Consider the following 27,743-nt stretch of genomic DNA (forward strand, 5'->3'; position numbering starts at 1 on the left):
TTTGCCTCTTGAAACAAGAGTCCCCTGTGTTACTCAGACCTCTAAGTGCTGACAGGCCTGGTGAGGGACCCGAGGCTTTAATTCCATTTGCTTAACACTGCTGGATGTCAAATTCCATTACACAGGCATCTAAGGGACAGGCCTTAAGTTTTTGGATGGAGTTATGTTTAAGCATGTCAAGTTCAGGTTTACCCTCATTTACTACAGAAATGTTCTTAAACTCTCATACAAAGAAAAATCTATTTTAAACATACTAGACCCTTTAAATAATTTCCCTTAAGTTAAGAATATTCTTTTTTGAAATGCAAATAGTCATCCTTCAACTGATCTATTTTGAGCAACATTTTTAGAATTGAAACCTATGTTAAATTTCTATGTACTTTACAAAAGAAATATTCATCTTCATTTCATCTTCTGAATTCTTAAGGTTATAGTCTACATAACAGTATGTGTATGTGTGTTGTCACTCATTTAATCAACAAATGTTTACTAATTACTTACTAGATACTTGGCACCTGCTAGGTGCTGGGTGTGTGATTCTGGCCCTCCTGGAAATACTCTCTAGGGATTTCATGGACCTCATCAATTAGATTTCAAGCTTCCTAAGGGCAGAGATCATGTCCTGACTTCCTTTTTTAGGCCCTGAAAAAGAGTAAAGTCTATGAAAGAAGTACTTGGCTGGTGCTAAATGAAAGAGTGAAAAAATAATGAAATCAGGTTAAACTTATATTGCTTAAAGAAATTGGCTTATCACATGGGATTTATAATTCTTTTAATGAAGGCTATTGGAATGGTATTATTATATAATGTTTCTGTTCTTCCCTTTGCTTAAAGTCCCTTCAGCCCAATGGTTGAGGCCAGTGTTAGTGGATGGCAGAGACTAGAGACTGTTTAAAGCACTTGAGATGTGGGAAAAACTACTTCTGTGAAGACAGAAAAGAATCTTAGCAGCATATAGTTGAACCTCTGCTATAGGTGTGAAAAATGAAGCTGAGTGAGCTTGAGGTAATTGCTCAAACTTGCCCAGCACCTTAGTGTCAGTGGCAGGGCTGGGAGGGCAACCCTGGTTTAAGATTTCTTAATTCTTTCCCCCAAGTCTTACTTTTTATTTAACACTGGTAATACTTACTTATGCCTTGGTTGGGGTTTGTAAGTTATAAGCGACAGAACCTGGGTTTGACCAATGCAAGCACAAAATGAACTTCTTGAAAAGCAGTGAGTGGTTCACAAAATTAAAGGAAGACTTGAAGAACCAGACCTCTGACAAGACTGGCATCTGAATTCTGCTTGCCTTTGGAGAGCAGGAACCAAACGGCAGTCCCTTCCAGGAGCCACCATCTGAATGAATCAGCACCAAGAGTTTTCAGTCTCTGTGTTACTACACTCAAGATTCAAATTCCAGGGAGAGACCTCTGACTGGTCTAGCTTGGGTCACCTGCCCACCCCTTAGGCAGGGGAGGGTGGGACACTTTGATTGACAGGCTCAGTAAGTCTGCATCCACTGGGGATTCCAAATCACAACCAGGTGCTATTATCAGAGTCGGGAAAATGGATGCAGGGTACATAAAACCTACAGAGTGCCAGTACAAAAATGACTCCATATACCCATGAAAGTGAGCCTCATAAGTACATAGGCATTGCCTTCTCCAAATATTCCCCACTCTGCTCATGCCTGTAATTCTATCTCTGAGCCCCATACTCCCACTTTACAGGGATGATGAAAGTCTCTAAGAGGAGATCCCTTGTCATTCTTCTGCTCTACCTTGACATTTCTCCTTCTTTTCAAGTTTCTTTCTCTTCCAAGACTATAATCCTTCACACAAACTTTAGGTCCTATTATCATCCACCTTCTTTGGGGGCCTTGGGACAAAAATTCTTTCTCTACCTGCCCTGCACCCCCATGACCCTGTGGTTTAGGTGGTGTTCCATTCTTACCTCCAGGGGTGGAGCATGAGACCCCTAGCTCTCTCCTGAACTCCAGCACGTATTTCCAGCATTGACCCAGGGATTTCTCTCTGGAAGGAGGGAAAATCCAGGGATAGCTAAGGCCCATAGGAGAAGCCAAAAGATGGGTGTATGATGAGCAGATAGGAGAGCCAAGTAGGGAGGAATTGAAATTGCAAACTAGAGAAGGAAATGTAGGACAATGTCATGTATCCTGGAGAAAATAGTATGGGACTAGTTTTGCAGCCTTTTGTAGAATCCTTACCAGATTGGTTTGGGTTTATTAAATGTGGTGGCTTTTGCCCTATGGTGATTAATGGTGTCGCTCAGGGTCTGATGTCTCTATCTAGATGCCCTGCCTTAAACTCAGCATGCCTAAATATCATCTTCCCTAGTTGCCCCATGCTTACAACAAACCTTCTTCTCATTCGGTTTCTCATCATTGTTTGCCCAGGGACAACCAATGGATCTTTCTCTTTTAGGAAAGCTCAGCAAGGCCACAAAAGAAACAAGGTAGAGTAGTTAAAAGAATTGACCATGGTCAATTCATGGAACTTCTATTCTGTTTCGAATATCTACTCTTGAGTGCCTTGACACAAGTTTCTCCATTCTGACTCACACCTCAGATGAACTAATTCCTCTTGAGCCTTTTGACTTAGCTACTGGGAGCTTATAACCCTTTACTTCCCTTCGTCCTGTTTTGGCATGTCAGCATAATCGTAGTCCTCACTTGCTTAAAGGAAAATTTGAACGAAGCATCTAATCACCTAGGCGCTGGTATTTTGGGCTTCTTCCTAGAAAAATAGGAATGTACCAGATGTGACACTTTTTAGTGGAAACACCATCATCCCAGTCACTATGATTAAATATTTACTGATCAAAGGGTGTTTGGTTGTAAGCAACAGAGACTCACTAAATTAGCTAAGTAACCAGTTTATTGTAAAGACGCCCAGAAGTCTCAAGGACCCAGGTAGCTAGGTTTCTTGGGAACTGCTAAGTCTTCAGGTGACCTTCCTTCTGTCCGCTTTTTCTTTTCTGATTGGGTGTTCTCCTGGTGCTGAGGAATGTCTGCTTCATTCACCTCGATAGTTTTCCACGCTTGTGTGTATTTTGGGGCGGTAATGGCACAGAGACTCAGCCCCGATTCTATCTGAATTTTACTTCTCCAACCTGACATTGCTCCTTCAAAGGCTTGAGTGAGACAACTGATGCTCTCTGATGTCCACCCCTGGAATAATTAGCTGCTGCCAGAGGTCCAGGTCATCTGGTACAACTGTGGTCGCGTAAGCTCTCCCCTTCTGCAGGGACAGGTTGTGAGGGTGTCTAAGGACAGGGTTATGATCAAGTGTGCTCTGAACATGTCTACACAAATCCTCCCTCATCAGGGTGTCCTTTTTCCTTTATCTCATATCTCGCCTCTGGTTACCAAGTACCGCGCTCTGGTCTGAATTAATGATTTTGACTGTGATACACAAAGCCTTAAGTGGATGTCTCCATTGGGCCAAATGCACCTGGCCTTGCAGAGATGGAAGACTCTGCATCTCCAGTCCAATGGGAAGGGACTCTCAGGAAGCCTCTGTCTCTGTGAGAAATAGTATTGGAAACCGATGAACAGCCATTGCTGAAACACGACAGCAAGATACTTAACGTAGTTACTAGCTGTGCTAACTGATTTAATGAACAGGGAACATAACAAATGAGCATGTTTACCAAGTTAACTTGTGAAAATGAATATCTGTAATTAAAACAGCTCACAACTGACAGGCAAACAGGAAATTATTGATATTATTATACACAAATCATCTTAAAATACCAGAACTTAATAAACGGGGGGAAAAAAACAAACAATGGCTAAAACTGTCTGCTAAATAAAAAATAATGACGAACACCTGTGGTCTTTTTATAGGACTCCAGTGGAGATTTTTTTTGAAGACCTAATTATGTTTTTGTAATGCTACCATTTCATTATTTCTCTGTAGCATGATTAAAAGAAAATGTCCATATTTTCTCTGTATAAAAGGTCTGTAACATAGATTCAGGCATGGGTTTTTTTTTTTTTTTTCTTTTTAATGCTACAGACACTCTGACAGTTCTAGCTACTTATTGGCAAAGCACATAGGCCTTGGCAAGGCTGGATTTTTCTCCTTGATAATATTGGAGTCTGGCCAGGGGACAAGGGTGATACAGACCCCTTCAGACAGAGTCTGATAGCAAGTAACTGAGAGCCAGTAGAGCTGAGTGGGTACAAGAGCCAGCTCTGCATTTAGCCTCCTTGGTCTCGAATCCCAGCTTTGCTCCTTCCTAGCTGTGTACCCTCTAGCAAGTTACTAAACCACTCTGGCCTTAATTTTCCCATTTGTAAAATGGGGATAATGATTATACACATCTCATAGGACTATTATTTGAAATAATACACGAAAAGAGCTTTTTGTGCTTAGCACCTCATAGGTGCTAATAAATGTTAGCTACTATTATTACCTGCAAGTTACCATTCTCTGTGTGTCTTCTTTAACCAAGCAGGTTCTAAGAATGCAGCACCAGGATGCCCCAGCCATGTAGTCGGGAGTAGCAGCCACATGAGTCGATCTACATAGTTGAGAGTTGATTTTCTTCATAGTACTGAACACCATTTGAAAGTACCTTGCTTGCCTCTCATCTGCCTCCTCTCACTAGGACGTCAACTCAGTGGTAGGAGACTATTCCAGGGCTGACATGTTGCACAACTTCAAGAGGTCCTGTTCGCCTTGTCCCCTTATGCTTCTGTGCTGCAGGGCTGCCATTCACATTAAATAGAGTTGTGCAGCATGGTGGTCTTGGATGTCCCACGGGGGCCTCTGAATTGACCTCACCTCCTTCCCAAAGCTTCTCTCCATGATTCTCCTCTATGTTGGTGGCAGCGCCATGTGCCCCATCACCCCAAGTAGGAACCCTGGAGAACTGATGATTTGATGTAAATAACTTCCTTCTTCTGCTTTGGGTCCCTTGTGACCCTCTCTCCATATAGAAGCCAGAGTGCTCTATTCAACCTAAATCAGGTCACATCACTCCCTTGCTTAATGTACTCCAGTGGCTTCCCATTGCACACACTATAACATTCAAGCTCTCCAGCATGGCCTAACAGGCCTTATCTTATGCCACACTCTCTTGATCATACAGGTACCATAGTTTCAAAAGTGGTCCATGCTCTATGAACATCACTGGCAACTTGTCGGAGATGCAGTTCTTGGGCCCACACCAGATCTACTGAATGAGAAACTCTGGGGGTGAGGGCCACTAATCTGTGGCCCTCACAAATGTCACAGATCAATGGATTAAAAAAAATATGGTGTGTATATATTAGTCAACCAAGATTTAATCCATAGGTGATTCTGATATTGCACTGGCTTCTCTGTGTTCCTTAGGCACAGGAGACATCCCTCTGCCTGAAGGCTCTTCCCCAGATTTCCACATGATTTGTGGGACCAGCTCTGCTTCCTTTTTCATATCTGTTCCAAAGCCATTTCTTCAGAAAGGCCATTGCCACATACCCCGTCTAAGATATCTGTGTTCCCCTTTGCTCCTGCTGTTATTCTCATTACTCTACCATATGTCTGGGTTTTATTTACAGTACTGAACACTATTTCTTTTAAATAAATTTATTTATTTATTTTTGGTTGCGTTGGGTCTTCGTTGCTGCGTGCGGGCTTTTCTCTAGTTGCATCGAGCAGGGGCTACTCTTCGTTGTGGTGCACAGGCTTCTCATTGCGGTGGCTTCTCTTGTCATGGAGCACGGGCTCTAGGCACGCGGGATTCAGTAGTTGTGGCACGTAGGCTGAGTAGTTGTGGCTCGCGGGCTCTAGAGCACAGGCTCAGTAGTTATGGTGCACGGGCTTAGTTGCTCTGTGGCATGTGGGATCTTCCCGGACCAGGGCTCGAACCCGTGTCCCCTGCATTGGCAGGAGAATTCTTAACCACTGAGCCACCAGGGAAGTCCAGTACTGAACACTATTTGAAATTACTTTTTTTGTCTGTTGGTCTGCCCCCTCCCACCAGAATGTTAGCTCCATGCAGATGGGTACCTTAACTGGTTTTGCTTACTGCTGTGTCCACAGAGCTTAGAAGAGTGCCCGGCACACAGTCGGTGCTCAGTAAGAAGTTGTTGAGTGAATGGTATGAACATTTTACTAGGTATGTGTGACAGATTGAGTTATTGACCTCAAATCTTCACCTGTCGCTGATTCTATATCCTTTGCCATTTGACTCTACAACTCTTTCATCTAGAGAAAGAGTTCACTTCTCTGGAGAAGCTCCAAGCAGTACTTATGTGGTGTAGATCTGGACTCAACATGCAGTTTGGAGCTGAGCCCAGCCTAGATCAGCCAACACCCATTTTTTTGAGCAAGAAAAAATCACTGTTGTTTGAAGTTACATAGTTTTGGGGTGGACGTTAATGCATTACTGTGTCAACAGCTAATGCTGTATATATATGCTATATGTGTTAGGTACCATTTGAATCCAGAAGAAGTGGTAATCAGTCTTGTTTTCAGGACAAGAGCAAGAAAGATTGGAAAGGAAGAAATCACTGAGTAAGTCTTTTTGAAAATAGAATAAAAGAGTACCTGGTAGATAAGATGGGGGAGAGTATTTGGGGAAAAGGAATGATATGAGCAAAGGCCTTCATCAAAGTGCAAGAAGCATCTGGGAAAGGGCAAATAGCTCATTAGGCAGAAAGTATGTGGGCAAGCAACTAGAAATAAGATTAAAAATTAGTAATTACACCTTACATTTGCAAAGAATGCTTCAATAACATTTTTGCATACATTCTCTTATTTAGTGCTCACGATATCTCTGAGGCATTGCTCTGTAGAATCTTAGAGAACCTTGGTTAGAGTCTTATCATGGTGGCCTTGGGAAAGTTACCTTGAATATCTCTCAGCCTCAGCTTTCTCATCCATAAAATGGTGTTACTTTCAGGATTAAAATAGATGAAATATGTACAGTGCCCAATGTACAACAGGTACTCAAAGTCCCCCATCCCACTGCCCATCCCATTTTACATCCTAAGAATCCGAGACTCAGCTTAAGCAACTTGTCCATACGTCACATCGTTAAGAAGTAGCAGGTTTGGGACCATGATTCCCATTTTAGGGCTCTCGCCTTGATGCCACGGCTTCATTTGGCAATGCTGAGAGATGAGCTCAACCTTCGAGAACGCAAACTTTCCAGCTCTCTGCCTGGAATGCTTTTCTTAAGCTCTTCACCTGTTATCAAGAAAATAAATAGGACAAGGGACAATAGTCATAATCTGGACTCATCCTTTTGTTTACTTATTATCTTTTCCCTCCAATAGAATATAAGGGCGAGCCCCTTGCCTCCTGTATCTCTCGTATACCTCCAGTGTCTGGCATGTGATAGATGCTCAAGAAGTCCTTGTAGACTGACAATATTCAGGGCCAAGGCCAAGGACAGATACTGGGAGACCCTGCCAAGAAGGCAGGTGTGAGACAAGGGTGGGAAGGGCTCTGAGGACCAGGAAGCCATGGTGGATTTTTATGGGTTGCCTATGGCTGCGGGCTGGGCTGGGTCAGAGGGATTAGACACAGTCAGGAAGAGGATTCTAGTCTGGCTTGCCTGGTGTGGGCATCACCCCTCGTGCAATCTTCTTTTGCACCCCTTCCCAACTTATGTCAAACTCTGCTAATCCTGTTTCATTCTTTCAGTCTTGTTCTCAGACTTCTACAAGATTGAAATAGAAGTTGCAGCAGAGGATGGCAGGAATGCAAATTGTTACAGGCACTTTGGAAAACAATTTGTCACTCTCCTGTAGAATTGAACATTTGCATACTCTATGATTTACCGTTCTACTCCTTGGTATGTTCTTCAGAGATATTCTTGGATGTCTTTACTAGGAGACGTGTAAAAGAATATTTGGAGCCATCAAAATTGGAAACAATCCAAATATCCATCATATGAGAATAGTTAAGTGAATTAGGGTATAGTTACACAATGGAATATTATACAAAAAAGAAAATAAATGAATCACAGTCACATAGACCAGCCATGAGTGAATCTTATAAACATAAAATTGAATGAAAAAGAAGGTTACTGGAGACATCATATAGTATGATGCCATTTTTTAAATGTTCAAAGAGTAACAAAATTAAGCAATATGTTTAGGGAGACACACATGTAAAAACTAAAAGAAAAAAAAAAAACCAATGAAAAATCTTGGGTCCCTATAGGTATTGGGGAGCTGGGATGGAGAAGAAGCTCTCAGGTAGACACAACAGTAGTGGTGTACATAGGGTCATGGGCTGACAGGTCTTCATTTTGTTGTATGCTTCATGATTTACACACAAAAATAATACATGTAATTTATATTAAATAATACATAATAGATTAAGAGAAGTCCCCTGGACAGAGAGGCAGGAGGATTGATTAATTCTTTAATTTTATTCATGTAAAAGTTTATTTATTTATTTATTTATTTATTTATTTTTGTCTGCACCATGAGGCTTGCAGGATCCTAGTTTCCCGACCAGGGATTGAACAAGTGCCCTTGGCAGTGAAAGTGTGGAGTCCTAACCACTGGACTGCCAGGGAATCCCCAAATTCTTTCATTTTAAATTGACATGGATTATAAAATATATCATCTATTTAGTAAAAACTTTTTGGGAAAGAGGGAGAAGAAATGCTGTTTAGAATCAAGCAATTAGATGCAATGGATCTCTTTCTAGAGACTAAACTCTCCCTGTTTGGGAAAGTGATATGAACCTATGAGTCATGTTTTGGGGACCTAACTGGGGATGGCTTTTGGGACAGATGATTCTGTGGGCATGCTACATTTCACTACTTGTCCTTTGTCCTGGAAGGTGCTTATAAATTTGGAAGGAAAAAGAATGATAGAAAATACAAAGTATTCTTTTAAGTTTTAAGAGTAGAGATGGGTGAGATTAAGGATAAGAAGTGTGGTCACTCTTGTGCAGATTTTTTCTTTCTTTTTTTTAAAAGGAGGAGCCCATGTTTCTGAACCTCATTTCTCATATGACTCTTCTTCCTTCTGGGTCTGATCCTGGAGCTCAGCTTAGTTATATTTAATGTTTGTCTAAGAGATAAGTGTTGAAAAATAGGGGCCTAGAATTTAAAGAAATTGATTTGGGCTATTGAAATGGTTCAAAATAATTTTGTGTCTTACTGGAATGGACCATGGGAAGCTCACTCCTTATTAATTTCTGTGACAACCCTTAAGGCAAAGAATAAAAATAGTCCATGAGCTACAAAAGTCCTATGTACCTCTTGAGCCATTATCCCTGAAGAGAAGGGTTAACCAGATAACACTTCTTCATGTTCTGTGATCCCTTTTGGGCTTTGGTCACACTGCACAAAGAAGAAATTGAAGTTGGGATGAATAAAATGCAAGAAGCAATAAAGAAGTGGCAGGAGACAGTCCACTTAGTAGCTGGCCTTGGTGTCTTTCAAGCAGCCCTTGCTCTTTAAATTAAAGGAGATATTGAAGACCCGGTCGTAAATATAAGACAAAAGTCAATGACAATGCAATGAAAATCTTACCACTGTGCTCAGAGAAAGAGCCCCTCTGGTGCCTGAGTTAAACAGAATAAAGCAGTAGTGGACACCATGGGTCAGACACTATTGTGTGAAAGTTCTTCTCTCCGAGAACACAGACTGTGCAGCCTAAGCGGGAAATCACATTGCACTTGGAAAACACAGTGTTAGACAGGGCAGGGGAGACCTTATTGGACTCCATGCTTTGAGCCTAAAAGAAAGGCAAGGGCATTTTGGGTGAAAGAATTTTTTTTTTTAATTACTCTATTTTTTTTTAACATCTTTATTGGAGTATACTTGCTTTACAATGTTGTGTTAGTTTCTGCTGTATAGCAAAGTGAATCAACTATATGTATACGTATATCCCCATATCCCCTCCCTCTTGCGTCTCCCTCCCACTCTCCCTATCCCACCCCTCTAGGTTATCACAAAGCACTGAGCTGATCTCCCTGTGCTATTCGGCTGCTTCCCACTAGCTATCGATTATACATTTGGTAGTGTATATATGTCCATGCCACTCTCTCACTTTGTCCCAGCTTACCCTTCCCCCTCCCCGTGTCCTCAAGTCCATCCTCTACGTCTGTGTCTTTATTCCTGTCCTGTCCCTAGGTTCTTGAGAACCTTTTTTTTTTTTTTAGATTCCCTATATATGTGTTAGCATACAGTATTTGTTTTTCTCTTTCTGACTTACTTCACTCTGTATGACAGGCTCTAGGTCCATCCACCTCACTACAAATAACTCAATTTCATTTCTTTTTATGGCTGAGTAATATTCCATTGTATATATGTGCCACATCTTCTTTATCCATTCATTTGTTGATGGACATTTAGGTTGCTTCCATGTCCTGGCTATTGTAAATAGAGCTGCAATGAACATTGTGGTACATGACTCTTTTTTTTTTTTTTTTAATTTATTTATTTATGGCTGTGTTGGGTCTTTGTTTCTATGTGAGGGCTTTCTCTAGTTGTGGCAAGCGGGGGCCACTCTTCATCACGGACATGACTCTTTTTGAATTATGGTTTTCTCAGGATATATGACCAGTAGTGGGATTGCTGGTCGTATGGTAATTCTATTTTTTAGTTTTTTAAGGAACCTCCATACTGTTCTCCATAGTGGCTGCATCAATTTACATTCCCACCAACAGTGCAAGAGGGTTCCCTTTTCTCCACACCCTCTCCAGTATTTATTGTTTGTAGATTTTCTGATGATGGCCGTTCTGACTGGTGTGAGGTGATACCTCATTGTAGTTTTGATTTGCATTTCTCTAATGATTAGTGATGTTGAGCATCCTTTCATGTGTTTGTTGGCAATCTGTATCTCTTCTTTGGAGAAATGTCTATTTAGGTCTTCTGCCCATTTTTGGATTGGGTTGTTTGTTTTCTTGATATTAAGCTGCATGAGTTGCTTGTATATGTTGGAGATTAACCCTTTGTCAGTTGCTTCATCTGCAAATATTTTCTCCCATTCTGAGGGTTGTCTTTTCGTGTTGTTTATGGTTTCCTTTGTTGTGCAAAAGCTTTTAAGTTTCATTAGGTCCCATTTGTTTATTTTTGTTTTTATTTCCATTTCTCTAGGAGGTGGGTCAAAAAGGATCTTGCTGTGATTTATGTCATAGAGTGTTCTGCCTATGTTTTCCTCTAAGAGTTTTATAGTGTCTGGCCTTACATTTAGGTCTTTAATCCGTTTTGAGTTTATTTTTGTGTATGGTGTTAGGGAGCATTCTAATTTCATTCTTTTACATGTAACTGTCCAGTTTTCCCAGCATCACTTATTGAAGAGGCTGTCTTTTCTCCATTGTATAGTCTTGCCTCCTTTATCAAAAATAAGGTGACCATATGTGTGTGGGTTTACCTCTGGGCTTTCTATCCTGTTCCATTTATCTATATCTCTGTTTTTGTGCCAGTACCATACTGTCTTGATTACTGTAGCTTTGTAGTATAGTCAGAATTACGGGAGCCTGATTCCTCCAGCTCCGTTTTTCATTCTCAAGATTGCTTTGGCTATTTAGGGTCTTTTGTGTTTCCATGCAAATTGTAAAATTTTTTGTTCTAGTTTTGTGAAAAATGACTTTGGTAGTTTGATAGGGATTGCATTGAATCTGTAGATTGCTTTGGGTAGTATAGTCATTTTCACAATGTTGATTCTTCCAATCCAAGAACATGGTATATCTCTCCATCTGTTTGTATCACTTTAATTTCTTTCATCAATGTCTTATAGTTTTCTGCATACAGGTCCTTTGTCTCCTCAGGTAGGTTTATTCCTAGGTATTTTATTCTTTTTTTGCAATGGTAAATGGGAGTGTTTCCTTAATTTCTCTTTCAGATTTTTTATCATTAGTGTATAGGAATGCAAGAGATTTCTGTGCGTTAATTTTGTATCCTGCTACTTTACCAAATTCATTGATTAGCTCTAATAGTTCTCTGGTAGCATCTTTAGGATTCTCTATGTATAGATCATGTCATCTACATAGTGACAGTTTTACTTCTTCTTTTCCAATTTGGATTCCTTTTATTTCTTTTTCTTGTCTCATTGCTGTGGCTGAAACTTCCAAAACTATGTTGAATAATAGTGGTAAGAGTGGACAACCTTGTTCCTGATCTTAGAGGAAATGGTTTCAGTTTTTCATTATTGAGAATAATGCTGGATGTGGGTTTGTCATATATGGCCTTTATTATGTTGAGGTAAGTTCCCTCTATGCCTACTTTCTGGAGGTTTTTTATAATAAATGGGTGTTGAATTTTGTCAAAAGGTTTTTCTGCATCTATTGAGATGATCATATGGTTTTTCTCCTTCATTTTGTTAATATGGTTTGTCATATTGATTGATTTGCGTATATTGAAGAATCCTTGCATTCCTGGGATAAACTCCACCAGATCATGGTGTATGATCCTTTTAATGTTCTGTTGGATTCTGTTTGTTAGTATTTTGTTGAGGATTTTTGCATCTATGTTCATCAGAGATATTGGCCTGTAGTCTTCTTTTTTGTGACACCTTTGGCTGGTTTTGGTATCAAGGTGATGGTGGCCTTGTAGAATGAGTTTGGGAGTGTTCCTCCCTCTGTTATATTTTGGAAGAGTTTGAGAAGGAGAGGTGTTAGCTGTTCTCTAAATGTTTGATAGAATTAACCTGTGAAGCCATCTGGTCCTGGGCTTTTGTTTGTTGGAAGATTTTTAATCACAGTCTCAATTTCAGTGCTTGTGACTGGTCTGTTTATATTTTCTATTTCTTCCTGGTTCAGTCTCGGAAGGTTGTGCTTTTCTAAGAATTTGTCCATTTATTCCAGGTTGTCCATTTTATTGGCATATAGTTACTTGTAGTAATCTCTCATGATCCATTGTATTTCTGCAGTGTCAGTTGTTACTTCTCCTTTTTCATTTCTAATTTTGTTGATTTGAGTCTTCTCCCTTTTTTTCTTGGTGAGTCTGGCTAATGGTTTATCAATTTTGTTTATCTTCCCTAAGAAACTGCTTTTAGTTTTATTGATCTTTGTTATTGTTTTCTCATTTCTTTTTCATTTATTTCTGATCTGATCTTTATGGTTTCTTTCCTTCTGCTAACTCTTGGGGTTTTTTGTTCTTCTTTCTCTAATTGCTTTAGGTGTAAGGTTAGGTTGTTTATTTGAGATGTTTCTTGTTTCTTGAGGTAGGATTGTATAGCTATAAACTTCCCTCTTAGAACTGCTTTTGCTGCATCCCATAGATTTTGGGTCGTTGTGTTTTCATTGTCATTTGTTTCTAGGTATTTTTTGATTTCCTCTTTGATTTCTTCAGTGATCTCTTGGGTATTTAGTAGTGTATTGTTTAACCTCAATGTGTTTGTATTTTTTACAGATTTTTCCCTGTAATTGTTATCTAGTCTCATAACGTTGTGGTCAGAAAAGATACTTGATACGATTTCAATTTTCTTAAATTTACCAAGGCTTGATTTGTGACCCAAGATATGATATATCCTGGAGAATGTTCCATGAGCACTTGAGAAGAAAATGTATTCTGTTGTTTTTGGTTAGAATGTCCTATAAATATCAATTTAGTCCATCTTGTTTAATGTATCATTTAAAGCTTGTGTTTCCTTATTTATTTTCATCTTAGATGATCTGTCCATTGGTGAAAGTGGGTGTTAAAGTCCCCTACCATGATTGTGTTACTGTCGATTTACCCTTTTATGGCTCTTAGCATTTGCCTTATGTACTGAGGTGCTCCTATGTTGGGTGCATAAATATTTACAATTGTTATATCTTCTTCTTGGATTGATCCCTTGATCATTATGTAGTGTCCTTCTCTGTCTCTTGTAATAGTCTTTATTTTAAAGTCTATTTTGTTTGATATGAGAATTGCTACCCCAGCTTTCTTTTGATTTCCATTTGCATGGACTACCTTTTTCCGTCTCCTCACTTTCAGTCTGTATGTGTCCCTAGGTCTGAAGTGGGTCTCTTGTAGACAGCATATATATGGGTCTTGTTTTTGTATCCATTCAGCCAGTCTATGTCTTTTGGTTGGAGCATTTAATCCATTTACATTTAAGGTAGTTATCCATATGTATGTTCCTATTACCATTTTCTTAATTGTTTTGGGTTTGTTATTGTAGGTCTTTTCCTTCCCTTGTGTTTCCTGCCTAAAGAAGTTCCTTTAGCATTTGTTGTAAAGCTGGTTTGGTGGTGCTCAATTCTCTTAGCTTTTGCTTGTTTGCAAAGGTTTTAATTTCCTCATCGAATCTGAATGAGATCCTTTCTGGGTAGAGTAATCTTGGTTGTATTTTTTTCCCTTTCATCACTTTAAATATGTCCTGTCACTCCCTTCTGTCTTGCAGAGTTTCTGCTGAAAAATCAGCTGTTAATCTTATGGGGATTCCCTTGTATGTTTTGTTTTTCCCTTGCTGCTTTTAATATTTTTTCTTTGTATTTAATTTTTAATAGTTTGATTAATACGTGTCTTGGCATGTTTCTCCTTGGATTTATCCTGTATGGGACTCTCTGCACTTCTTGGACCTGATTGACTATTTCCTTTCCCATATTAAGGAAGTTTTCAACTATAATCTCTTCAAATATTTTCTCAGTCCCTTTCTTTTTCTCTTCTTCTTCTGGGACCCCTATAATTCGAATGTTGGTGCATTTAATGTTGTCCCAGAGGTCTCTGAGACTGTCCTCAATTCTTTTCATTCTTTTTTCTTTATTCTGCTCTGCGGTAGTTATTTCCACCATTTTATCTTCCAGGTCACTTATCCATTCTTCTGCCTTATTTATTCTGCTATTGATTCCTGTTAGAGAATTTTTAATTTCAGTAATTGTGTTGTTTATCACTGTTTGTTTGCTCTTTAGTTCTTCTAGGTCCTTATTAAATGTTTCTTGTACTTTCTCCATTCTATTTCCCAGATTTTGGATCATCTTTACTATCATTACTCTGAATTCTTTCTCAGGTAGACTGCATATTTCTTCTTCATTTGTTTGGTCTGGTGGGTTTTTACCTTGCTCCTTCATCTGCTGTGTGTTTCTCTGTCTTCTCATTTTGCTTAACTTACTGCGTTTGGGGTCTCCTTTTCGCAGGCTGCAGGTTTGTAGTTCCTGTTGTTTTTGGTATCTGCCCCCAGTGGGTAAGGTTGGTTCAGTGGGTTGTGTAGGCTTCCTGGTGGAGGGGACTGGTGCCTGTGTTCTGGTGGATGAGGCTGGATCTTGTCTTTCTGGTGGGCAGGACCGTGTCTGGTGGTGTGTTTTGGGGTGTCTGTGACCTTATTTTGATTTTAGGCAGCCTCTCTGCTAATGGGTGAGATAGTGTTCCTGTCTTGCTAGTTGTTTGGCATAGGGTGTCCAGCACTATAGCTTGCTGGTCGTTGAGTGGAGCTGGGTCTTACTGTTGAGATGGATATCTCTGGTAGAGCTTTTGCCATTTGATGTTATGTGGAGCCAGGGGGTCTCTGGTGGACCAATGTCCTGAACTCAGCTCTCCCACCTCAGAGGCACAGGCCTGACACCCAGCCGGAGCACCAAGACCCTGTCAGCCACACTTTTGGGAAGTCTGAGGTCTTCTGCTAGCGTTCAGTTGGTGTTCTGTAGGAGCTGTTCCACATGTAGGTGTATTTCTGATGTATTTGTGGAGAGGAAGGTGATCTCCATGTCTTACTCCTCCGCCATCTTGAAGGTCTCCCCCTATCACTCTTAGGCTTCTAAAAACGCATCAAGCATCCACTGCATAGAAGTCTGATTTTCTCCTATTGTAATTCACTTTCCAGTCCTTGCAGATTGGCTCTGTTAGGTCACTGTTCTGACGCTAAGCAAGGCTGCTCACAGCTCCAGTCGGCAGCACATTTCCCCTGGGTGAAGGAATTTTGAAGCCAGGGTTGTCAAGAGGTCATCTTTGTATTTATGGGAGCTGATGAAAGTGGGTCCTCTTTGACCCCAAACTGTTGTAAAAGAATGTTCTAGAACTTTTGAGTCAGCCCAAGAAGAAAGTTGCCAGGAAGGTACAGTCAGATGCTCTTAGCAGGCAGCCACTAGCACAGTGGTTAAAACCAAGGGCTTTGAAGTCAGACATAAGTTCAAATCTCTACTCTGAAATTTCATATCTGTCTGAAGTTGGGGAAGCTACTTAGACCACATAAACCACAGTTTCCTCTTTCTGCAAAGGGGAGAGCAGTTCCTTACCTGTTACAGTTGTTGGTCAGATTAAATAAGATAATAATAGAAAACAGCATGGCGTGCATAGTATATGGGGCTGAAACTATGCAGGTAGTTGTGAAATGATAGAGGTGGTGAGAAATCATACTGATATTGGTGACACACCATCTCCGGGTAATTTAGATTCTCAATCCTTTTCTACTCAAAAAGGAGGCTTTCTTTCCTAATTTATTCTGACCTAAAGAATTACACCCTTTTACGTAGACAAAGTATTATTTAGAGATTTCCAATATGCCATCTTGATTTTACTGTTTGCATAGATGAAAAGTGGCTTTTGTAGATTTTCCTTTTGATATACTATGATCTGTCAACATTTAATAAAAAAGACTTATTTTGACCAAGACAGTCCGTCAATTTAGTCAAACAACTAATGTGACAGATTCTCTCCCCTCCCTCGACCAGAGTGACAGTCTGTTTGCCAATGTGATCTAATTGACTAAATGTTTTGGTACCTTGTCAACACAGACTCAAGTGATTTTTTTTCTTTGTTATTTGCATGCAAAAAGTTGCTGGATCTGAAGAAATTGGGTGATCGTGGTGAATTGACACCAGTGCTTTTGTGTTTGCTTTTTAATTTGGTCCTTTGAGGGCTTAAGATCCAAAGGGAATAGGGAGAATTTAGAAGAAGAGATTGGAAAATGATTCCTGAATGGATACTGGGTAATTAGTGATCATGCTCAAGAGCTGGGGGTGCTAGATTGAAAAGTGTGGGCAGCTTAAAAATAACTTGGCCCTGAGGACCCCTCCCCAGGATCTGGGACAACCTGCAATAGTTGTAAGAAAGGCTTATTTGTCTTTGTACCCATTGCCCTTCTTTGACCGGTGTAGTGGATGGATTTTTCTGGCCTCCCAGCATTTATTCTTAATCCTTTAAGAAATAATTCCTTAATTTTCTTTTGGAGAATTCTCTGTCTTCAACTTAGTGTAGGCTTGCTTTGTTGGACTTAACTCAGGTTACTCTTCTCTCTTTTTACCTGGTCAAAATGTGGGTCCAGTCTCTCCTGGAGCTTGGAATATTAAGCATTTTAAGGGCAGAAAATGTATCAGGAACTCATTCATTATAGTGGGGGAGATATGAGAAGAGGTGGTGTCACTCCTGCTATCCAGACCCCCAGTCCCGCCCTGCTTTCTATACTTGTCTGAGCTTGGTTCTCTAGCTTTCCCCTCAAGCCCCTAATCCGAACCCCTTCCTTATATGATTCTAATGCATTCCTTTTCCCACTAAGCTAGTCAGATTCTATTTCTGTGACTTGCAAACAAAGATGGGGACTGTCACTACTGGTTGCCCAGCCAACAGGCATTTTCTCCTCTATATTCTATGCCTACGGGTCTGCCTCGCACAATAGAGGCTGACTATGTATTCACTCTCGTGGCATCTCTTGAACTTAGACAAGGGGTGGCTGTATGCATTTGCTATGGCTGCTGTGACAAAGTACCACAAACTGTGTGGCATAAATCACAGGAATGTATTGTCTCGTGGTCCTGAAAGCTGGAAGTCCAAGAAATAGGTGTCAGCAAGGTTGGTTCCTTCTGAGGGCCACAAGGGAAGCATTTGTTCCAGACTCGTCTCCTTGGCTTTTAAATGACTGTCTTCTCCCTGTGTCTTCACATCATCTTCCCTTTGTCCGTGTCTGTGTTCAAATTTCCTCTTCTTATAAGGACACGGGTCATATTGGATTAGGAGCCACCCTAATGACCTCACTTTAATTTGATTACCTCTCTAGAGACCTTGTCTCTAAATAAGGTCACATGCTCTGAGGTACTGGGGGTTAGGACTTCCACACATAGATTTTGGGGTGGACACAATTCAACCCTCAACAGTGATCAAGTGACAGAGTCCTGGCCAATGAAGCATAAGATGAATGCTATTTCTGGAAGGAGTTTTCCTGCCTGGTTACAAAGAGACATGTAGAAAGAAAGGGCTTGTTCTCTCCCTTCCTGCTTTGGATGCTGTAGTGTTAGGGTGCAATACCCAGGGTTATGGCAGCCATCTTGTGATTATGAGGTAATAAGTTGGAGGTTGAAAATCTACATGTGGAGGATGGTGGAGTAAAAGGAAGGAAAAAACAAAAAGAATATTGATCTCTGATGTGAGGCTAAAACAACTCAGAAACACCTAGCTCCATACAGTAAGTCCCTTACCTGTGAACAGGTTCCATTCCAAGAACACGTTTGTAAGTCCAGTTTGTTCTTAAGTCCAACAAATTTAGCCTAGGTACCCAGCTAACACAATTGGCTGTATAGTACTGTACTGTAATAGGTTTATAATATTTTTCACCAAATAATACATAAAAACAAACACAAATAGTAAGGAAAACATTTTTAATCTTACAGTACAGTACCTTAAAAAGTACAGTAATACCAGCTACATCACCGCTGCTTTTATGCTTACTTCAGGACATCCTGGGCTTGAAATAAAGATACTGTACTACTGTACTATATACAGTACTGTACAGTAAAGTACACAAAAGCACAACCACTTGTAGAGGATGCACACACATGACAATTTATGCCAGACACATGAACTACCTTACGTGATTGGACATGTGAACGCACGTTGGCATCTTTGAAAGTTTACAACTTGAAGGTTCGTATATAGGGAACTTAGGGTGCTTAGATATGTAAGACAGTAGGATGCTTTATTTTTTTTTTAATTAATTAATTAATTTATTTTTGGCTGCATTGGGTCTTCGTTGTTGGGTCTTCATTGCTTTATTGTTTAAACTACTGTTACTCCTTACCATTCTTCCTTGAGATAGAACCCTCCTCAGATCCAGTAAAATGCTCAGTGGCTTATGCCCTCACTCCTCTCCTCATTTTCCTCACATTCACAGATTGTTAATTTATCCAAGGTGCAAATGTCTGATATCAAGTCTGATGATGATATTTCAAGATCATCCAACTGGATCACTTCTTCTACCTCATCTGCTGCACAAATCCCTTAGTTCTGGGCATAGGTAGAGCTTGTCTCTAGCTGCCTCTATGTCACAATTCCAAGTTTCTCAGACAGGGAATTTATTTGGCCCCAGTAGGGCCAAGGGTCCATCTGTGCTTGGAATAACTATGGTTAGGGACCCTGGGGTCACAGAATACTAATGTGAGTGTCAGAGTACTTGAGAACAAAGTGTAGTTCTTTTTTTAAAAATTTACTAAAAAATTTAAAAATATTTAAATACAATTTAAATGTTACTTTCCATTTACAGTTATTACAAAATATCGACTATATTCCCCGTGTTATACAGTACATCCTTGAGCCTGTCTTACACCCAATAGCTTGTACTTCCCACTTCCCACCCCTACAATTCCCCTCTCCTCCTTTCTGAACTGGTAACCACTAGTTTGTTCTCTATATCTGTGGGTCTGCGAAGTGTAGTTCTTGGAATAGTCTGGGGGGAGGTGTGTGTGTGTGTGTGTGTGTGTGTGTGTGTGTGAGAGAGAGACAGAGACAGAGACAGAGAGACAGAGAGAGAGAGAGAGTGAGCTGGCAGACTCTCTAAACTGTATCTCTGAGAGGTGTGTTTGTCAACTTTACTGTGAAAACAATCTATCCCCAAATCTCAACGACTTCCCACAGTAAACATTTCTATCCCTCTTTACATGTGCTGTGGCCCTGCCATGTGTCTTCCCAGCCAGGACCCAGGTGGAAGGAGCAGCCCTTATTTGGGAAATGGCTTTCTTGTCACAAAGAGGAAAGAACAAGAGGCCCAGCCAACCTGTGTGCCTGGACGCTTCCCCTTGGATGTGGTTCAGCTCAGGTGTGCTCACCATCCATTGGCCAAAGATGTCCCCTTTCCAAGCCTGACACTGGGGCCGGGGGTGCACACCACCTCTAGGAAGGCTCTGCAGATTTCTTGCAGATGGACAGGCAGTGGGTTCCTCTATGAAGGCAGAATGCAAATAAGTGGGAACAATCACACATTCGGTCACAACAGGTTTTAATAATGGCAACAATAACTGACCTTTAACAAGTACTTAAAATGTGCTAGACACTGTGCTAAGAGCTTTATGCAAATCACCTCATTTAATGATTCCAATAACCTTAGGAAATAACCACTATTATCCTCACTTTACAGACGAGAAAATGGAAGCTTGGAGAGGTTAAACAGCTTGCCTCCTGCTCTGCAGCCTGTGAGTGGGATGCCTAGATTCACAAACTGAGGTACATTCATTTCCTTCCATTTTCCAGCTTCTAGAAGCTGCCCCACATTCCTTGATGCATGACCCCTTCCTCCATCTTCAAAGTCAGCCATGGTGGGTTGAGTCCTCACATGATATCACTCCCATCCTGCTTCCATTGTCATATCTACCACTCTGCCTGTCTCTTCAGCCTCCCTCCTCCACTTTTAAGGACCCCTGTGATTACATTTTGCCCACCCAGAGAATCCAGAATAGTCTCTCCATCTCTAGGTCCTTACTCACATCTGCAAAGTCCCTTTTGCCATGGAAGGTAACATATTCACAGGTTCTGGGGATTAGGATGTGGACATCTCTGGGGGGCTGTTTTTCTGCCTACCATATCACCCTTCCTTGGGTGCTATATGTGGCCTCCAAGAAACTCCTGAAAAAAGGGCAAAGATAACGATCCCTTCCATTCTTGTTTACACTGATTTTTTCCCATAAATCAAGACCAATGGTGCTTGACGCACAAATTAAGAAGGAGAGACGATAATTCAGGGAATCAATGTAGAGCTCAAAGCCGATCATCTGTCTGTTAGTTGTGAAGGAGAGAGAGACTATGGCTGGCTCTAGAAAACCAACAAATTTCATTACTAGTGTTCCTGGTATGATGCCATAATTAATATATGGCAACAATATTACTAAGAACGAAAACATACAATTATGACCTTAAAAACGTCAACATGAAAAGTAAACTTAATAAAAGATAGGCACAGGAACATACATAACAAAGATTATTTTTAATAATGAAATTATTTATGATCATTTTTACTTCATTTCAGTTCAATTCTAAAATAGTCACAGTAATGTCAAGATTAAATATTCATACTAACAGAAACAACCTAATTGGGAGGTTATTAAAGCTTCAAATTTTCTTTTTCTTTTCCTAACCAAAAAGTTCTGCCTAGAATGGTATCAGGGGATTTCCAGCACATGTGTTTTATTAACATCGATTTGCGGGGCTGAGAGAGGGATTGCGTCAGAACAGGTTAAGCCTGAATTCCTAGGCGATACTAATGAGACATTTTCTGTCTCTCCCTTGAGTCACCAGAAGAGTGGTTACTACTCATGCCTGTCTTGGTACAGAGCTGGTGGCTGCTTGGGGTATAACAAGTCATTGCTCGCTGCCTTCTAAACCACCCCCAAACTTAAAACAATCATCTTATTGTGCACAATTCTGTCACAACTTCTGCAGGGCTTCCCCCAGTCTCATCTGTGGTCACTTATGGTTGCTTGTCTGGAACTGGTTGGATAAGATGGCTGCCTCACATATCTGGTGGTTGGTGCTTGGTTATCATGGGGCACATGTGTCTGGGAGGCTGGCCTAGGCTCTTGACGTGGTGGCTGGATTCCAGAAAGAAAGAGAGAGAGAGAGAGAGAAACCCCAATTCCCTAGTGCTTTACAAGCCTCTGCCCATAAGGTAACATATTCACAGGTTCTGGGGATTAGGATGGACCTGTGAATATGTTACCTTACATGTTTGCTGATGTCCCATTGGCCAAAGCAAGTTACATGACAAGACAACAGTCATAGTGGGAGAAACTACATATGAGCTAGGTACAAGGAAGCATGATTCACTGATGGCCATGATTGTATCCATCTACCACAAGGGGAATTATCTAGCATTCTCTAGAGATAAATGACACAGGAAAGGGGGTATGCATGTTTTACCACCTCTGTGTCCTAATGGGGTGTTTTCCTCAAGAAAGAGGTGGTACACATTTCAGTCATTCAGTGATAAACTTCCTGTAAAATTTCCTGCTAGCTTCTCAAATGATTTGGGCAGAGGTGGAGAGCCCATAGTTAATGACTCATGAATTGTTTAATTCTTGACATAAGCTGAAATGCAGATAATACCCACTTCACTTGACAGGACTCAACGCTGAGCACAGATTCAGGAGTCTGTGTCATTACTTTACAGGGGTAGAATCCAGGTTCAAAATGTGCTTCTCCAAAGGGTTGTCTACGTACCTTTCTGTAAAACTGGGAGTACTCATACAGATTTTCTAGTTATTTATTCTTTTGATTCCTGAGAGAGGATTGTTGAAATCTCCAACTATAATTGTAGATTTGCCGCTTTCTCTTTTTTAGTTCTGTCAGTTTTGCTTTATATATTGTGAAGCTCTGTTATTGGGTGTATATGTTTAGGATTGTTAGATCTTCTTGATGATTTACTTTTTCATCACTAGATGTTAGATGTAATACCTGTAATAATATCAGAAATATCCTCAGAAGGTTCCAGCTGATATTCCTGTTCTGAAGTCTACTTTGTCTAATATTAATAAAGTCACTCCAGCTTTCATTTGATTAGTGTTTGCATATCTTTTTTCTATTCTTTCATTTTTAACCTATTTATATTTCTTGCCTCTGACTGCTTTGGAGATTTAAAAAAAAAGGTTGGCTTTCAACAATTTGATTATGGTATCTTGGGGCAGTTTTCTTTAAATTTATTCTGCTACCGGTTCATTAAGCTTCTTGAATCTGTGGGCTTATAGACCTCTGGATGAATTTTCTTTCTTTGTCAGTCACTTTCATTTTTTTAATTGATGATTGACAAGCAAATCCTAAACAAGTTTTGAGTTTGCCAAGACACAAAAGAACAGAATATTGATTGGCTCACTCTGTGTGGGACAGAAATAATGAGTGTGATAAAATCCAGGAAGATTCAGTTTATCTAGGGATCAAATATTTTCTCTCAGGAATCAGGGTAGCTTGTTTTACATCTGCCGTTTATGTGCTGTATAAATTTGGACCAGTCACTTCCTCTTTGTATCTCACTTTTCCTAGCTTGAAAGTGAGGGATTTGGGTCATCTGAAGCCCTTTCCAACCCCTACATTTCAATATTTCATGATATAATGCAGCCTTTTCAAAGTACGATCCAGAAATCATTAATCTCAAGTAATCATTTAGCAAAAAAGGGCCTCCCTGTTCAAAGATATCTGGAAAGCTTTGCATGTTATGGTATTTCATAGGCTCCAAAATGCCATTAAATAAATACATACCATTACTTTGTGCTCAACTAAGAAAGGCAAATTGCTACCGACCAAACCATGAAACAACTCTTTCTTAGCGCTTAGAATTTTTATTTTATATTTATTGAAAGAGTTGTCTAATATTTATGTAGTTATATACATTTTTGTCATAATCACTCTTGTATACACCTAAAGAAGAAAATTTAAGCCAATTAAATTTCTTAGGTCTCCTTCATGTTGACTTTGACTCTTGTGTATCATTTGACTCCAAGAGTCATCGATATGTGTGTTTCCCCCAAGGTTATCTTCTTCTATGTCACCAGGAGTTTGGGTGATGCAACATTTCTTAAAACACGCTCCACTATTGTCTCTGGGATTTTCTTCCAAGCCACTGACACTCACTATGCAAATTTTAATGCATATGTTCTTGCACAGCCGTTTTTCTGGCTGACTACAATGTAAGATGCATTTTGATTTCAGAAATGTTAAAGTGTGAAAAAAAATGTGCATTTTGGAATGAAGGAAATATGGTATAATCCCTTCTTGGATATGCATAATGCATGATGCATATTTAAGGCTTTGTGACACTCTGCCCTGAAAAAAAGTCTGTTTAACTGTGTTTATCCCAGTGTTGCCCAAACTTAATTGACCCTGGAATCTAGGCCCACTCCTAATATTTTCAGGGCCTTGACAAGAGCGTAAGTGGAGATCCATGTACCATAACAAACTGTTATGCAATATATACTATATCCTCAATACACTGGCGAATATACCTTCTCAATTACGTGGAAATCCAGGTTTGAATTTGGAATTCTTGGACTCCTTACGCTTCTGCATTGGGAGGGTTCTTCCTTGGCCCCCAGCTCATGGTCTGTTCTCTCTCCCATACCACCCCTGGTTGCATCCCACACTACAGGAAGCCTCTGGTTTATGTGTGTGGACACTCTAATAGCACATCCATATCTAAGCTTCTTCTCATAGGAGCTTGGGGGCTGTTGGGGACACAGAGTGTGGGCTAGAAGGAGGGGTGTGGGTTCTAAGCAGATATGTCCCCTTGGAGCTGGGACTCCTTGCCCTGAAGGGTACAGCCAGGGAAGGACCAGAGCTAGGCCTCCGTCACTCAAGACCCAGGTCAGGGTCCTCTCTTCTATGGGCCTAAGGATGGGATTGCTAGAATGTTTTTATTATATAACACCTATTAACATCCCATGGAATAAGAACATTTTCCAACAGCTCCTCTGAGGGTGGATGGTTCTATTTGTGAATATGCTTATATTTTCTTTTCCTTCCTTTTTCTCTCATCTTCCCTTCTCCATTCCTTTTTAAAAAAACCTCTCCTTTAGTTGGTTAGTAACATCCAACTTTTGTACACTACCTTTCCCCCATCCAAGGGCATTCACATCCTTTCCTCACTATAACATTCTTAGGAGGAACCAGGGGCAGTAGTTGTCACCCTCTTTCAACCACTGAGGAAACAGTGGCACAGAGCAGTAAAGTGACTGGTGCTGGTCACCGAGATCGGTACCTGGTTTGACAAAACCTCTCACCTGTGCATTATGACTGACCAAGACTGTTCCCTGCCCAAGAGAAGAAATCTGTTGGATCTTATCTGTTAGGAACATGATTGCATGTACTAATGGATTTCTATGACAAGTCCCTGATTGTAGTATCTGTGCATGGAAATGTTGCATAGTAGGACACAGGACCAGGTCAAAGGAGATCAGAGATCTGAAAATAATACACATAGAGAAATAAGATCCCCTTCCTCGGTTGCCTCTGTGCTCAAAGCTATTGCACACAGATCTTGATATAAATTCAAGTTAAATGAAGGGAATTTGTTTTACCATCTGGAATAGTCTCTTGGCCCTCTGAGATGTGTGAAAGGAGGGCCTCTACCAATGGAATGGAGAGGAAATCTTGTAAAGTTGGGCCATGCAGCTCTGCAGAGCATGGCTGAGAAAAGTTGTGTGTGTGTGTGTGTGTGTGTGTGTGTGTTTCTTTTACAGATACAAACACCTAGATATAAACACCTATTTGCAAGTGTAACCCTCCACCCTCAAACCAAGGCAATCTCTCTTTTTTTTAAATCGAGGTATAGTTGATTTACCATATTATATAAGTTTCAGGCATATGACATAGTGATTCACAATTTTTAAAGGCTGTACTCCATTTATAGTTATTATAAAATATTGGCTCTACTCCCTGTGCCGTACAAAATATCCTTGTAGCTTATTTATTTTATACATAGTAGTATCTCTTAATCCCCTTCTCCTATTTGTCCCTTCCCCCTCTCCCTCCCCACTGGTAACCACTAGTTTTTTTCTCTGTATCTGTGAGCCTATTTCTTTTTTTGTTATATTCACTAGTTTGTTGTATTTTTTAGATTTCACATATAAGAGATATCATACAGTATTTGTCTTTCTCTGTCTGTCTTATTTCACTTAGCATAATACCCTCCAAGTCCAAGGCAAGCACTTAATTCTATCAACAAAAGGAGAGACACTTTCCTTCTTCTTTTCTAGAAGTCTGCACTCCGATTTACTCTCTCGATGAGAAGTAGAAGCTGGTCTGTGGAAGTCACTTTGTAACTCTTTCTCTGTTGGTGTTTGACCGTGAAGGTGAAACTTCCCAGGATAAGCCCCCTTCTGTGTTCAACCCCACTGCACATGTTTACCCGAACTGACAACACTGGGAGGGCCCTTCCATTTTCCAAAAGGTTTAGAAAACAAGACTCCCCTTTCAGGGGCTTTATGTTCCTCCAGCCACAACTCTGCAATTGAGGCCGGCTCCTCACACCCCCATTACAACAGGAGACTGAAGAATACTAATTCCTTTTCTGTATGGTACTTAAAATTCTAACTCTGAGCCAGTTCACATCGCAACCAGCCTGGTTATTACACTGGTGTCAGTAACACCTCCGGTTTCATCCTATCTCTATAAACCATGGTGTATTAATTAGGGTCTCTGATGCTGTTGTTAGTGAGAATTCTAAAGCACAATTAGTATTAATAGCTGCTGTAATTGACAAGAACACTTTCGTCGCTTCTCTAAAACGCTTTGTCCCTTCCATTGAAAGCCACGGCACATGGATATGTAGGGGACCCCTGGAGGACAGAGGACTGGTGTAATTAAAGTGACAGGTTACAGATCTAGCTTTCAAATTAAGACTTACAGTTAACAGAGCCTTTATCCCCCGGTCCCTCATTTACTAGTATTATTTGCATGACTATAACCCTCTCCAAGATTATGCAGATGTTCTATATGACTGATATTTACTTTAAATATAAGTCAGATATCAAACAGCTCCAAGAGAGGTGAGAATGCAATTTGTGCTTACGAAGAGGTCGGTGGCTAAGGCCAGAGGTATTATTTAACTTTTGATTTCTGCACTAGTCTTTATGAATATAGATTAGAATATGACTCCCAGGGAAAACACCATTCGTAGGGGAAAAGTCAATGGTAAGGATGCCCTTGATGCGACAGGAACCTCTGTTTTCTTTCCTTTTACCTTCAGAAGGAATGAGTCAGTGGTCATTTTCTTTTATGACTCACCTGTCCTGAAATGCTCAGTGAAATGGTTTCATACCCTGTTGTTGTTTAACTCGTGTCTTTTTTGTGCGTAAGTAAAGAGAGACTGAAGACAGAAAAACAAGGAGGGTGAATCATGAACATCATGAAACATGGTTTTTGGAAATCTTGAATATGATAAAGCATCCCCTAGTTTTTTCTTAAACATCACAGGTACTCATTTTCTATTTTCCTTTCTTTCCCTATGATTCATGGGACTAGCCCCTTTTAGTTTTTTGTTTGTTTGTTTGTTTTTTCCCATACTTCCTGGGCAAAAGAAACCTCTTTCTTGGTTCCCCCACGATGACACATGGTTTGGTAAAAAGTGAATTGGGCTAATAGTTAGGAGACTTGACTCTTACCTGCAAAAATAACTTTCCTCTTCTGGGCCTCAATTTCCTTATCCATAAAATGAAGCAGTTATTCTCACTGATTTTAAGGCTACCCTCCCACTGCCTTGCTCTACAATTTATGTAACGATGCTCTTGAGATAAATGTGATGTCTCACCTGAATAAAGCATCAATTCTTGGACTGGAAGGAAGATAAATTCGGGGGTAAATATAAGAGAACTAAAATCAAGAATAGTGACTATGAGATAAGAATTCTGGAAAGCTCACTGCCCACAAAGTGGGACAGAGGAGAAAAGGATATCTTCAAGGAACATTTCGTCTTGTGCACTAATGCTTTTCTACTACCACACAGCAAAACTGGACCATCGAAGAAGAATCCCAGGCCATCACTCTGAGGGTGCTGTGTTTGTTTATTTATTTACTTACTTATTTCAATGAAAATTTACTAGCTGGACGACCTATCAATCAGTTCAAGGATTTTCTTTTCTTTTTTTTTTTTTTACTGTTCTAGCAATGAGTTC

The 27,743-nt window shown here is 40.3% G+C and overlaps 1 pseudogene; it reads right to left on the reverse strand.

The window, feature by feature from the left end:
* Window positions 1–3,128: 3,128 nt before the first annotated feature.
* Window positions 3,129–27,743, reverse strand: part of LOC133077641 (cerebral cavernous malformations protein 2 homolog) — a 177,707-nt pseudogene continuing 153,092 nt past the window's right edge.

This window comes from Eubalaena glacialis, chromosome 18, assembly GCF_028564815.1.
Source record: "Eubalaena glacialis isolate mEubGla1 chromosome 18, mEubGla1.1.hap2.+ XY, whole genome shotgun sequence".
NCBI classification, from domain to species: domain Eukaryota; kingdom Metazoa; phylum Chordata; class Mammalia; order Artiodactyla; family Balaenidae; genus Eubalaena; species Eubalaena glacialis.